This window comes from Zootermopsis nevadensis, unplaced genomic scaffold, assembly GCF_977971745.1.
Source record: "Zootermopsis nevadensis isolate Lab colony 2312 unplaced genomic scaffold, Znev_1.0 Znev_ptg000238l, whole genome shotgun sequence".
Taxonomy (NCBI): domain Eukaryota; kingdom Metazoa; phylum Arthropoda; class Insecta; order Blattodea; family Termopsidae; genus Zootermopsis; species Zootermopsis nevadensis.
Genome location: NW_028259366.1, coordinates 85001 through 95000, shown reverse-complemented (window position 1 = coordinate 95000; position 10000 = coordinate 85001). Strand labels below are relative to the sequence as shown.

Sequence of the window (10000 nt, the reverse complement as noted above, 5' to 3'; positions counted from 1 at the left end):
GGAGCACCCGCCCGGGGGCCGGCACTGCGCGGACGGGGCTGAATCTCCCCAATCGGTCTTCCGGGTCTCTCCCGTTTACCCCTGAACGGTTTCACGTACTATTGAACTCTCTCTTCAAAGTTCTTTTCAACTTTCCCTCACGGTACTTGTTCGCTATCGGTCTCGTGGTCATATTTAGCCTTAGATGGAGTTTACCACCCTCTTAGTGCTCCACTCTCAAGGAACACGACTCTGAGGAGAGTCCCCACCCGGGAGCGGCCGCGGTCCTACGGGCCTGGCACCCTCTGCGGGCGATGGCCCCATTCAAGGGAGACTTGGACTCGCTGGACCGCGCCCCGGGAGAGTGGGACCTCCCACACACGACATCTCCCTGCACGTCTCCGCGCGGGATTCCGTGCTGGGCTCTTCCCTGTTCGCTCGCAGCTACTGGGGGAATCCTTGTTAGTTTCTTTTCCTCCGCCTAGTAATATGCTTAAATTCAGCGGGTAGTCTCGCCTGATCTGAGGTCGGAAAGATGGTTTTTTGTACCGACGGGCCGATGTGAGCGGTCGGAAGCTTAGCCTCTCTCATTGAACTGATTTCTTTTTGTTTTTGTTTTTTGTTTTTTTGTGGTCATTATTTATTGTGGTCATATCTTTCGCTCCCGCCCGGCAAGTGTGTGTCTCTCTCTGTCTCGGGAGTTTGCCTGTCTCCCATCACATCAAGCCGGGCGTCAGTTCTTCTCAGACGCGATCGGGGAAGGATGGGCCCCGTCGCCGAGGAGAGGAGGGCGAGCTAAGTCTATCCGCTCGCTCCACCGAACCCTGTGAAGCCTTCAAGGGCGACTGACTCCCCTTAACCTCCTCGCAGTCGCCGACGCCGCCACCGATTGCTCGGAGCGACGCCGGCGGTGCGAGGTGCAGGCTCGTCAGACCCCCCAGCGTAGGGCCGCTCGCGTGCCTTTATTTCTTTCTTTCTCTTTCTTTCTTTCTTTCTTTCCCTTATTATCTTAAAGACCGCGCGGGCCCACGGGTTTCATGTAGCCGACCCTCAGCCAGGCGTGGTCCGGGATTGGAAATCCAAGGACCGCAATGTGCGTTCGAAACGTCGATGTTCATGTGTCCTGCAGTTCACATGTCGACGCGCAATTAGCTGCGTTCTTCATCGACCCACGAGCCGAGTGATCCACCGCTCAGGGTTGTTTTTCTCTAGATTCGAGCAGAGCTTCGGGTAGGATGCTACTGCTAGTCCCGTAGGACAGGTAGTTGTTATTTTTCGAGGGGGAGCTGCCCCCAGAACAGCGGCACGGTCAGACCGCGCTCCCCTCTCGTTCAAGCGCCGCCGAAACGGCCTTGCGTGGGCAGATAAAGTGGCTTTAAGCCCAGTGCTCGCGGTCGCGCGGGTTGTCCTTGGATCCCTGAGGATCCTCGGAGCCCGCGTGCCGCCGGCACCCACTCACCATCTTTCGCTCCTACTTCCCACCTCGAGGCGGGACGGTCTTGCCGTCCCCCTCCGGGGGATTACTTCGCCGACCTGGACACCTCAGGCCGACGACGTTATCTCCGAGATCCGGCCGCTGCCAGGAAGAGCCGGTCCAATCACAGGCGAGATTACGCCTTCCGCAGAGCCCCGTTCATCTGGTTCATTCTTAATGCCTTCCTTTTATTAATTTTTGATGCGTCTTCCCCTCATTCGGGGGGAGACGGTGCGACTTTCGCCGACCGGTCCCCCCTCAGGTTGACGTCATCTATTTTTCAGTCATCAGTAGTGGTCACATATTATGATGCGTCTTCCCCCTCATGCGGGGGGAGTCGGTGCGACTTTCGCCGACCGGTCCCCCCTCAGGTTGACGTCATCTATTTTTCAGTCATCAGTAGAGGTTGTATTATCATGAATGACCAGACACGGGTACTTCCACGAGAAGGCGGTCCACTCGCAAGCGAGATTACGCACTCCCCCAGAGCCAGCAACCGTCCTCGGTTTCTTAATGCCTTCCTTCTCTGTTCGGTCACTCTCGGTGCCGTTAATGATCCTTCCGCAGGTTCACCTACGGAAACCTTGTTACGACTTTTACTTCCTCTAAATGATCAAGTTCGGGCATCTTCCCGGTGGAATCGAAGGGCCGAAACCCCGCGCCCACCGGTCCGAAGACCTCACTAAATCATTCAATCGGTAGTAGCGACGGGCGGTGTGTACAAAGGGCAGGGACGTAATCAACGCGAGCTTATGACTCGCGCTTACTGGGAATTCCTCGTTCATGGGGAACAATTGCAAGCCCCAATCCCTAGCACGAAGGAGGTTCAGCGGGTTACCCGGACCTTTCGGCCAGGGAGGACACGCTGATTCCTTCAGTGTAGCGCGCGTGCGGCCCAGAACATCTAAGGGCATCACAGACCTGTTATTGCTCAATCTCGTGCGGCTAGAAGCCGCCTGTCCCTCTAAGAAGATTAGGAGTCGCCGGTAGCACAGAGGATACCGGATGCGACTATTTAGCAGGCTAGAGTCTCGTTCGTTATCGGAATTAACCAGACAAATCGCTCCACCAACTAAGAACGGCCATGCACCACCACCCACCGAATCAAGAAAGAGCTCTCAATCTGTCAATCCTCCCGGTGTCTGGGCCTGGTGAGGTTTCCCGTGTTGAGTCAAATTAAGCCGCAGGCTCCACTCCTGGTGGTGCCCTTCCGTCAATTCCTTTAAGTTTCAGCTTTGCAACCATACTTCCCCCGGAACCCAAAAGCTTTGGTTTCCCGGAAGCCGCCCGCCGAGTCATCGGAGGAACTTCGGCGGATTGCTGGCTGGCATCGTTTATGGTTAGAACTAGGGCGGTATCTGATCGCCTTCGAACCTCTAACTTTCGTTCTTGATCAGAGAAAACATTCTTGGCAAATGCTTTCGCTTCTGTCCGTCTTGCGACGATCCAAGAATTTCACCTCTAACGTCGCAATACGAATGCCCCCGTCTGTCCCTTTTGATCATTACCTCGGGGCTTCCGAAAACCAACAAAATAGAACCGAGGTCCTATTCCATTATTCCATGCACTCGGTATTCAGGCGGCTGCTGCCTGCTTTAAGCACTCTAATTTGTTCAAAGTAAAAGTGCCGGCCCATCGTGACACTCGGTCAAGAGCACCGCGACGGGATTGTGTAGGCCCTCCCCGAGACGACCCGAGGCGTGGGAGCGTCGCCGCCCCCATCGCCCGCGGGCGCCGGCTCGGGCCACCGGCAGGACGTCCGCACGTGCGTGCCAGTTAGACACCGACGGGCGGTGAACCGGCAGCGTGGGACACAAGTCCGACTACGAGCTTTTTAACCGCAACAGCTTTAATATACGCTATTGGAGCTGGAATTACCGCGGCTGCTGGCACCAGACTTGCCCTCCAATGGATACTCGTTAAAGTCTTTAGAGTGTACTCATTCCGATTACGGGGCCTCGGATGAGTCCCGTATCGTTATTTTTCGTCACTACCTCCCCGTGCCGGGAGTGGGTAATTTGCGCGCCTGCTGCCTTCCTTGGATGTGGTAGCCGTTTCTCAGGCTCCCTCTCCGGAATCGAACCCTGATTCCCCGTTACCCGTTACAACCATGGTAGGCGCAGAGCCTACCATCGACAGTTGATAAGGCAGACATTTGAAAGATGCGTCGCCGGTTCGTAGACCGTGCGATCCGCCTCCATTTATTCAGAGTCACCAAGGCAAACGGCCGCGTGAGCGACCGATTGGTTTTGATCTAATAAAAGCGTCCCGACCGTCTCCGGTCGGGACTCGGTTGCATGTATTAGCTCTAGAATTACCACAGTTATCCAAGTAACTGTCCACCATCTAAGGAACCATAACTGATTTAATGAGCCATTCGCGGTTTCACCTTAATTTGGCTTGCACTGAGACATGCATGGCTTAATCTTTGAGACAAGCATATGACTACTGGCAGGATCAACCAGGGAACCGAAGACTCACTTGGAGCTCGTTCCTCCCCCTCCACGCGGTCCCGGATGGGTCCGGCGAGGGGGTCCAGTTCATACTTCAACGCTCGCACTCCGTGCGCCCCTGCGAGCAGGGGCCACTTCGTGCCGTTAGGGGGACGCCACGTGAGCGCCCCCAGAACCGTGGTGCCATTAGGGCACCCTTCCCTCTCTTCACTCGACATGCATAAGCGCCGAAGCGCCGTTTGGCATCGCGAGTCTAGCACGCGCCCGGACTACGAGTGAGTCGGTTGCAGTGTGTCCACGATACGCCGCCTATAGACCGTGTCCGGGGGACAGAGGGCCGCGGCATCGCGGTGGCGAAGGGTTTGCCGGGAAGGGGAACGAAGCCGGCCTTTTTCGTAAAATCGTTCCCCTGTTGCTTGCCGGGAAGGTGGACGAACCCGGTCTCTCTCGTAAAATCGTCCACCTGCTGCTTGCCGGGAAGGGGAACAAAGCCGGTCTTTTTCGTAAAATCGTTCCCCTGTTGCTTGCCGGGAAGGTGGACGAACCCGGTCTTTATCGTCAAATCGTCCACCTGCTGGTTGCCGGGAAGGGGAACGAAGCCGGCCTTTTTCGTAAAATCGTTCCCCTGTTGCTTGCCGGGAAGGAGGACGAACCCGGTCTTTATCGTCAAATCGTCCTCCTGTTGCTTGCCGGAAAGGGGAACGAAGCCGGCCTTTTTCGTAAAATCGTTCCCCTGTTGCTTGCCGGGAAGGTGGACGAACCCGGTCTCTCTCGTAAAATCGTCCACCTGCTGCTTGCCGGGAAGGGGAACGAAGCCGGTCTTTTTCGTAAAATCGTTCCCCTGTTGCTTGCCGGGAAGGTGGACGAACCCGGTCTTTATCGTCAAATCGTCCACCTGCTGCTTGCCGGGAAGGGGAACGAAGCCGGCCTTTTTCGTAAAATCGTTCCCCTGTTGCTTGCCGGGAAGGAGGACGAACCCGGTCTTTAACGTCAAATCGTCCTCCTGTTGCTTGCCGGAAAGGGGAACGAAGCCGGCCTTCTTCGTAAAATCGTTCCCCTGTTGCTTGCCGGGAAGGTGGACGAACCCGGTCTTTCTCGTAAAATCGTCCACCTGCTGCTTGCCGGGAAGGGGAACGAAGCCGGCCTTTTTCGTAAAATCGTTCCCCTGCCGGGCGGAGGACGGACCCGGGCTTTTCTTCCGTCAGTTGTGTCCTCCTGATGTATCCAGACACCACCCAAGGCTCAGGAATCGTCTTATGCGGAAAAAGGGCCAATTTATCAGCGACGCATCCGTTAGTTCAACTAGAGGAAGTGTGAAATTTTCCTACAAAATAAGGTGCCAGCGCGGCGTTTTCAGGGGAGACTCGTAACGTCTGAGCCTCAGAGAGCGCGACCCGGCCGAATGCGAGCGGCAGGTCCCCTAAAATCGGCCTACCTAACACGCACGGATGGGACTTTGAAATCTGAAGACGTGGAGGGCACGAACGGGAATATATATGCGGCAGAAGCCAGAGACACCGCCGGCAGCCTCACCGTGACCGCACGAGAAGTCGTCACTTGCGCCAATCTTGCACTCGAGTGCCGAGTCACCTACGAGCAGACCCCTGCTTCTGCCTGTCCATTGAGGGCAGCCGAGCACGCGATTCCCCAGGAGACGGACTTCTGTACACTTGTGCCCCTCTTGCCCTAAACGGGGTTCGAGCAGCGCGGGGAGAGGAATTCAGTCCCCGGCGGATGCGCGCTCGTTCTAAGTGCAGCTTCCGAGAGGCCGCCCGTGAAGGCCATCACTTGTGCCACTCTTGCACTCGGAATCGAGTGCCGACTCGAACCGGAGCCTCCGCCGGCCACTGCGTGGGTTGACGGGCGCCGACCCCGATGAAGACGGCGATCGGTGCACATGTGCCCCCCATGCCCTAAACGGGGTTCGAGCAGCGCGGGGAGAGGAATTCAGTCCCCGGCGGATGCGCGCTCGTTCTAAGTGCAGCTTCCCAGAGGCCGCCCGTTAAGGCCTTCACATGTGCCACTCTTGCACTCGTAGATGAGTGCCGACTCGAGCCCGAGTCTCCGCCGGACACCGCGCGTGATGACGTGCGCCAACCCCGATGGACACGGCGGTCGGTGCACTTGTGCTCCACTTGCCCTAAACGGTTGCAAGTAGAGCGGGCCGAGGCCAGCAGTCCCCCGGCGGATGCGCGCTGGTTCTAAGTGCAGCTTCCCAGAGGCCGCCCGTGAAGGCCGTCACGTGTGCCGCTCTTGCACTCGGAATCGAGTGCCGACTCGAACCGGAGCCTCCGCCGGCCACTGCGTGGGTTGACGGGCGCCGTCCCCGATGAAGACGGCGATCGGTGCACATGTGCCCCTCTTGCCCTAAACGGGGTTCGAGCAGCGCGGGGAGAGGTCTTCAGTCTCCCGCGGATGCACGCTGGTACTAAGGGCCGGCTCACAGAAGCCACCTGTAAAGGCCGTCACATGTGCCACTCTTGCACTCGTAGTCGAGGGCCGACTCGAGCCCGAGCCTCCGCCGGACACCGCGCGTGTTGACGTGCGCCAACCCCGATGGACACGGCGGTCGGTGCATTTGTGCCCCACTTGCACTAAACGGTTGCAAGTACACCGGGCCGAGGAAAGCATTCCCCCGCGGTTGTCCGCTGGTACTAAGTGCAGCTTCCCAGAGGCCGCCCGTGAAGGCCGTCACGTGTGCCACTCTTGCACTCGGAATCGAGTGCCGACTCGAACCGGAGCCTCCGCCGGCCACTGCGCGGGTTGACGGGCGCCGACCCCGTTGAAGACGGCGATCGGTGCACATGTGCCACTCTTGCCCTAAACGGGGATCGAGCGGCGCGGGACGAGGCCTGCAGTCCCCCGCGTTGCCCGGTGGTACTGAGGGCAATCTCCCAGAGGCCGCCCGTGAAGGCCGTTACTTGTGTCACTCTTGCACTCAGTGCCCTGTGCCGACTCGAACCCGAGACTCGGCCGGTCTTCGCAGGCAACAGCGCGGGTTGACCACAAATTACACGGCGGTCGATACACTTGTGCCCCTCTTGCCCTAAACGGTCGCAAGTAGCGCGGGCCGAGGCCTGCAGTCCCTCGCTGTTGTCCGCTGGTACTAGGGGCAGCTTCCCAGAGGCCGCCCGTGAAGACCATCACTTGTGCCACTCTTGCACTCAGGCTCGAGTGCCGACTCGAACCCGAGACTCGACCAGTCTTCGCCGGCCACTGAGCGGGGTGACGGGCGCCGACCCCAAAGGACACGGCGGTCGGTGCACTTGTGCCACTCTTGCCCTAAACGGGGATCGAGCGGCGCGGGTCGAGGCCTGCAGTCCCCCGCGTTGCCCGGTGGTACTGAGGGCAATCTCCCAGAGGCCGCCCGTGAACGCCGTTACTTGTGTCACTCTTGCACTCAGTGTCCTGTGCCGACTCGAACCCGAGACTCGGCCGGTCTTCGCCGGCCACTGAGCGGGGTGACGGGCGCCGACCCCAAAGGACACGGCGGTCGGTGCACTTGTGCCACTCTTGCCCTAAACTGCCTCAGCCAACGCGGGGCGGAAGCGCGAATGGCCTGCCGGCGACAGGGTCCCCGGCGGCCGGTAGTCCAATCTCAGACTTCCCCCTGCTCGAGGAGAGCCTCGCTCGCCAAGCTCATATACTATAGTCTGGACCCCCCTTATCTCAGCATTCGTCAGTCACGGAAGAGGCAGAGCCGCGGACACCGGCGGATGGCCCCTCGGCTGCCGCCAGAAATTTTAATTAAGTTTTTCTCTTCCTTAATCATTTCCGATCATACTAAATTTTGTATATGTTAGAATACATACACATACTTACTTATATAACCGCTTTATTTAATATTTTTCTGCACTTTAGAAATTTTCGGACTTAGCCGCTGAAGCGACTCAACTAACACGCACGGTCGGACATAGCCGCAGAACTGGTTTCATGTACCACGCACCACGGGACATAGCCGCAGAATTCGTACCGTCCAAGTAAGGCCCAGCTAACACAGCGGAAATTTATTTTTAGTCAATTAACGGCATTACTATGCACAGCAAGGCCAACTTTCTTCAATTATGAATATTTTTCTGCATTTTGGAAATTTTCGGACTTAGCCGCTGAAGCGACTCAACTAACACGCACGGTCGGACATAGCCGCAGAACTGGTTTCAAGTACCACGCACCACGGGACATAGCCGCAGAATTCGTACCGTCCAATTAAGGCCCACCTAACACAGCGGAAATTTATTTTTAGTCAATTAACGGCATTACTATGCACAGCAAGGCCAACTTTCTTCAATTATGAATATTTTTCTGCATTTTGGAAATTTTCGGACTTAGCCGCTGAAGCGACTCAACTAACACGCACGGTCGGACATAGCCGCAGAACTGGTTTCAAGTACCACGCACCACGGGACATAGCCGCAGAATTCGTACCGTCCAAGTAAGGCCCACCTAACACAGCGGAAATTTATTTTTAATCTATTAACGATATTATTAAGCACAGCAAGGCCAACTTTATTCAATTATGTATATTTTTCTGCATTTTGGAAATTTTCGGACTTAGCCGCTGAAGCGACTCAAGTAACACGCACGGTGGGACATAGCCGCAGAACTGATTTCAAGTACCACGCACCACGGGACATAGCCGCAGAATTCGTACCGTCCAAGTAAGGCCCAGCTAACACAGCGGAAATTTATTTTTAATCTATTAACGATATTATTAAGCACAGCAAGCCCAATTTTCTTCAATTATGTGTATTTTTCTGCATTTTGGAAATTTTTTGGACTTAGCCGCTGAAGCGACTCAACTAACACGCACGGTCGGACATAGCCGCAGAACTGGTTTCAAGTACCACGCACCACGGGACATAGCCGCAGAATTCGTACCGTCCAAGTAAGGCCCACCTAACACAGCGGAAATTTATTTTTAATCTATTAACGATATTATTAAGCACAGCAAGGCCAACTTTCTTCAATTATGTATATTTTTCTGCATTTTGGAAATTTTCGGACTTAGCCGCTGAAGCGACTCAAGTAACACGCACGGTGGGACATAGCCGCAGAACTGATTTCAAGTACCACGCACCACGGGACATAGCCGCAGAATTCGTACCGTCCAAGTAAGGCCCACCTAACACAGCGGTAATTTATTTTTAATCTATTAACGATTTTATTAAGCACAGCAAGCCCAATTTTCTTCAATTATGTGTATTTTTCTGCATTTTGGAAATTTTTTGGACTTAGCCGCTGAAGCGACTCAACTAACACGCACGGTCGGACATAGCCGCAGAACTGATTTCAAGTACCACGCACCACGGGACATAGCCGCAGAATTCGTCCCGTCCAAGTAAGGCCCACCTAACACAGCGGAAATTTATTTTTAGTCAATTAACGGCATTACTATGCACAGCAAGGCCAACTTTCTTCAATTATGAATATTTTTCTGCATTTTGGAAATTTTCGGACTTAGCCGCTGAAGCGACTCAACTAACACGCACGGTCGGACATAGCCGCAGAACTGGTTTCAAGTACCACGCACCACGGGACATAGCCGCAGAATTCGTACCGTCCAAGTAAGGCCCACCTAACACAGCGGAAATTTATTTTTAATCTATTAACGACATTATTAAGCACAGCAAGCCCAATTTTCTTCAATTATGTGTATTTTTCTGCATTTTGGAAATTTTTTGGACTTAGCCGCTGAAGCGACTCAACTAACACGCACGGTCGGACATAGCCGCAGAACTGGTTTCAAGTACCACGCACCACGGGACATAGCCGCAGAATTCGTACCGTCCAAGTAAGGCCCACCTAACACAGCGGAAATTTATTTTTAATCTATTAACGATATTATTAAGCACAGCAAGGCCAACTTTCTTCAATTATGTATATTTTTCTGCATTTTGGAAATTTTCGGACTTAGCCGCTGAAGCGACTCAAGTAACACGCACGGTGGGACATAGCCGCAGAACTGGTTTCAAGTACCACGCACCACGGGACATAGCCGCAGAATTCGTACCGTCCAAGTAAGGCCCACCTAACACAGCGGAAATTTATTTTTAGTCAATTAACGGCATTACTATGCACAGCAAGCCCAATTTTC

At 55.0% G+C, this 10000-nt stretch overlaps 2 non-coding genes and 1 pseudogene across 2 annotated transcripts; all 3 read right to left on the bottom strand.

The window, feature by feature from the left end:
- The window catches only part of LOC147870582 (large subunit ribosomal RNA), a 4225-nt pseudogene extending 3716 nt beyond the window's left edge, over window positions 1-509 (bottom strand).
- A 514-nt stretch (window positions 510-1023) lies between these two features.
- Window positions 1024-1179, bottom strand: LOC147870581 (5.8S ribosomal RNA). The gene has a single exon (XR_015533327.1). It is a non-coding gene; the product is annotated as a 5.8S ribosomal RNA (ribosomal RNA).
- Window positions 1180-2003: 824 nt separating this feature from the next.
- LOC147870580 (small subunit ribosomal RNA) lies at window positions 2004-3921 on the bottom strand. Its single transcript, XR_015533315.1, has one exon. It is a non-coding gene; the product is annotated as a small subunit ribosomal RNA (ribosomal RNA).
- Window positions 3922-10000: the final 6079 nt, after the last annotated feature.